We start from the raw sequence: 4,514 nt of genomic DNA, 5'->3' as shown, positions 1-4,514 counted from the left end.
GTCAGAAGGAAGGACAAACAGCAAAGGCCCAAATAGGAAAATAATTCACAGGAAGTACATTCTTGGATAAACTTGCCACACATAATTTTTTCCAACTGTTTAATAGTATAGAAAATAAAAACAGGCTCCTCCACCCACCAACCCCAAAAAGGAGCTTTCTCTGAAACATGTACAATATGTACAATGGATGAGGCACATGCAGGAACTGTAAATACAAGGCCACTAAGAAAATCACAACAAATACCAACTGTCACTTTTCAATGGCCCCTTAACAGAGAAAAATTAAAACATTATAAAAAAATAAAGATAAAAAATTATTAACTGATTTAAGGGAAAAGCATTACCTATGAATTTTATTTACTATTTATGAAGGATGACTAGCAGAATCATCTCACCTCAATATTCATTTCTGAAGTAATTAATAGAAATCCACAGTCCAATGTTGCACTTTAAGAAAGAAGTTTGATAAATACGATCTACTTACTACTTTTATAACAATTCTTTCCTGTTGAAAGTTTTCTAGAAGCTCACATACAAATTAAATTCCATGAAGCTTTTTCATAGGACTTACCTTTACATTTCTTTTTGGTGGGAGTTTCACACAGAAAGATGTAGGCCAACTGAAGTCTTTCTCATGCTGTTTACATTCAAGACATTTTTATCAAGTGAGTCCTTTCATGCCTTCAGGAAGAACTGGGATGACAAAATCTATCCCAAATTGTTTATGTCTACATGGTTTATCCTCTCGTGTGCATTTGTGCATATCCTCAAAAGTCTACATGAGAAATAAAGCCTATCCCACTTTCCTGACATTCATGAGGTTTTCTCTCCAGTGAGAGTTCTTTCATGTTTTTCAAGAGAACTGGAAAAGGTGAATACTCTACTGCATGTTTTAAATTCGTAGGGTTTCTCTCTTGTATGAATTCTTTCATGTCTTGAAAGAGAACTGTTACAACTGAAGGCTTTACCACAGATTTTACATTCAAAGGGTTTCTCTCCAGTGTGACTTCTTTCATGGACTCGATTACTGGAACAAATAAATACTTTACTGCATTTTTTACATTCATAGGGTTTCTCTCCAGTATGAATTCTTCCATGTATTCGAAGATAACTGGAAGAAGCGAATGCTTTACCACATTTTTTACATTCGTAGGGTTTCCCTCCAGTGTGAGTTCTTCCATGTGTTGCGAGAGAAATGGTAGAAATGAAGGCTTTACTGCACATTTTACATTTAAAGGGCTTCTCTCCAGCGTGAGTTCTTTCATGTATTCGAAGATAACTGGACGAAGCGAATGCTTTACTGCACCTCTTACATCCATATGGTTTCTCTCCCGTATGAATTCTTTCATGTACTTGAAGATAACTGGAACAAGTGAATGCTTTACTACATTGTTTACATTCATAGGGTTTCTCTCATGTGATTGAACTAAAGTGAGATAAGTGAAGGCTTTCCCACATTCCTTACATTTATATGGCTTCTCTCCATATTTTTGATACTCATATGTTTTATGTTCAGCGTGACAGCTAATGTGCATTTTCAGCAATGAATGATGCGTGAAGACTCTTCCACATGCACTGCATCCCCATGGTTTAGCTCCTGTAGTTTTCTTGTTCAGACTGAGATTTGGAAGAAGGCTGACGTTTTCTCCACATTGACTACCCTCTTTGCTTTCACAGAATCTCCCTACCCTATGCTTTCTGTAAAAATGAGAAGCACATTGTTAGTGATTTCTCTATTGATGATTTTATATTTCTTATGTTTATTATGATTTATAGGGAATGTTTATGTTTTCTTCCTTCTGTGAATTCTCTGAAGTTAAATATACTGAATGTTCTGCAAGAGGACTTCCCCCTTGCTATTATCCAATCAGTGATATTCATAGATAGGGTTCATTAATACTATTTCTAAGTGAAATATTTTGCAAAAAGTGAACCTCTCCATCACATTTCACTAATTATACTTGGTGAAAATTATCTAAGAATACCTAAATTTGAAGGAAGCGTTGTTTTCTGTCTTTTAAAAAAATTTCTTACCATACAAAGAATCTTACATGAGACAGAAATTTCTACTGTGTCACTCACCATAGTTTTGTCCCCTCATCTTGGCACTAATCTTTAATATCATGATCTTCCCAAGTTATTCCTCAAATGCAGACCCAGAAAGTTTATTCCAAATATTAAAAATTATAGAAAAAGCTGTATATTCTAAGTATTTGATAATCTATGGCCATGTCTACTTTATTTACTAACCTCCCCTTTCCACCTTCTACATCTCAGAACATTCTTTTTGTATTTTTTGAGGAAGATTAGCCCTGAGCTAACATCTGCCATCAATCCTCCTCTTTTTACTGAGGAAGACTGGCCCTGAGCTAACATCCATGCCCATCTCCCTCTACTTTATATGTGGGACGGCTACCACAGCACGGCTTGCCACGCGGTGCCATGTCCACACCCAGGATCTGAACTGGCAAATGCCAGGCTGCCGAAGCAGAATGTGCGAACTTAACCACCTTGCCACTGGGTCAGCCCCTTAGAACACTCCTGATGGTCAAGCAGCACTTGTTCTTTCATGGATGTAGTGAAGGAATGTCCTCGTTCTTACCTACTGAGGCCAGGTGCCTGAAGGTTTCCCACATCACATCTCTGTAGAGTTTCTTCCGTGAAGGATCCACTAAAGCCCACTCCTCTGGGGTGAAGTTGACAACCACGTCCTCAATGACCACTGACTCCTAAAACACCACAATGTGTATAGGGCAGGATGCATAAGACTGACAGCACTGGGCTCTATATGCCAATTCTACAAAGGTAACATGGGATTCTATTATTTCCAACCATTCATTCAATGTTGTGATCAGCACAAACTCACTTTTTTCTGTACACAATGCTCATCAATTTAACAATATTATGAACACATGGAAATATTTACACAGTTTTACTGTGATGACATTACATCCCGTTTCTCTCTAATAACAAGTTCCAGAATGGGTTGAGAAATGACAGAAATGCTATACAAACGAAACAAATATTATCATTTGTGGACCAATCATCCCTTGTAAAAAAACCTCTTTCATCTTCTTCCATATTACCCACTGGTTGCCGCGCTCCATGAGGCAGAGGGAGAAATCTACGGGATGTGTCACTGAATAGAAACGTAGTGAACAACTGGAAGCTTTTTGGTCTGCTCCAATCATCAAACTGAGAGTTCAGGAGGCCTGTGAAAATCTAAATTTCACCAAGCCCAGCTGCCCACATTGTCCTAAAGGACTCCAGGCCATTACAGGTAATCAAATGCCGCTGGCTGAATGTAAATATTCTTGTGGTGAAACACTGTTTTTAACTTGTGAAATATTGATCATGGACTCAGTTCTACCTTTGTCACGCTGTATGCTTTGATGGGGCTGGAATTATTATGAACTGAGAGCTCAGGCACAAGGAAGAAGCCATGAAAATTTAGACCAGAAGATCCCTAGACTCATGGACCTCAAAGCTACTTCTCACCATTTTTAGAACACACTCTGAGACAAGTGTCATAAGAGCTCTTTCTGGTCACATGCAAACTGTACCCTGAGCTTTGTTCACCTTGACAGGTAGGCTAAGAGCTGCAGATTGCAGCTGGCCCCGTGGCTGAGTGGTTAAGTTCATGCACTCCACATAGGACACAGCACCGCTCATTAGGCGATGCTGAGGCAGTGTCCCACATACCAATACCAGAGGCACTCACAACTACAATATACAACTATGTACTGGGGGGTTGGGGGAGAAAAAGCAGGGGAAAAAAAAAGAAGAAGATTGGCAACAGTTGTTAGCTCAGGTGGCAATCTTTTCTTTTTTTTAAAGATTTTACTTTTCCATTTTCTCCCCAAAGCCCCCTAGTACATAGTTGTGTATTTTTAGTTGTGGGTCCTTCCAGTTGTGACATGTGGGATGCCGCCCCAGCATGGCCTGATGAGTGGAGCCAAGTCTGCGCCCAGGATTTGAACCGGGAAGCCCTGGGCCGCCGAAGTGGAGCACGTGAACTTAACCACTCGGCCACGGGGTTGGCCCCTCAGGTGGCAACCTTTAAAGAACACAAAAAATAGAGAGCTGCAGACTGCAAGGGAGCTCCTTGAAGACCACAATGGTTTGATGTTAAATTTGCCAATGATTATAAAATACATGAAGGATTTAACAGTGGTTTCCTCCAAAACAACATAAAATTTCCTTTCTCCCACTTCAAGAGGAAGTCTTTCCCGACCACCCACTCTAGATGATGCCCTGCCCACTTCTGATCCTGCACTTAAGGAGCTTAGAAGCTGTCGTTCTTGATCTCATAAGAAGAAAATGAACAAACTTGACATGAACAACCCTTCTTAGATCCAGGAGAGCCTTAAGGTCATCAGACAAACTAGTGTCTGCAAAGTTGGGAAAGATGAAAAAAGAGATGGCATTTTGAAATATGTCCCACATGTTCTGTTCTTAATAAGGCCTATACTAAAAAAGAAACTATTTCCCCAGAATCTAATGCAAGGGCAAAA

The 4,514-nt window shown here is 39.5% G+C and overlaps 1 pseudogene; it reads right to left on the bottom strand.

Moving 5' to 3' along the window:
* Positions 1–578: 578 nt before the first annotated feature.
* Positions 579–3,107, bottom strand: LOC106781071 (zinc finger protein 791-like; annotated as a pseudogene).
* Positions 3,108–4,514: the final 1,407 nt, after the last annotated feature.

This window comes from Equus caballus, chromosome 7 (genome assembly GCF_041296265.1).
Source record: "Equus caballus isolate H_3958 breed thoroughbred chromosome 7, TB-T2T, whole genome shotgun sequence".
In the NCBI taxonomy this organism is placed as follows: Eukaryota; Metazoa; Chordata; class Mammalia; order Perissodactyla; family Equidae; genus Equus; species Equus caballus.
The sequence above is the reverse complement of the archived record's forward strand: the minus strand, read 5'-3'. Positions and strand labels throughout refer to the sequence as shown.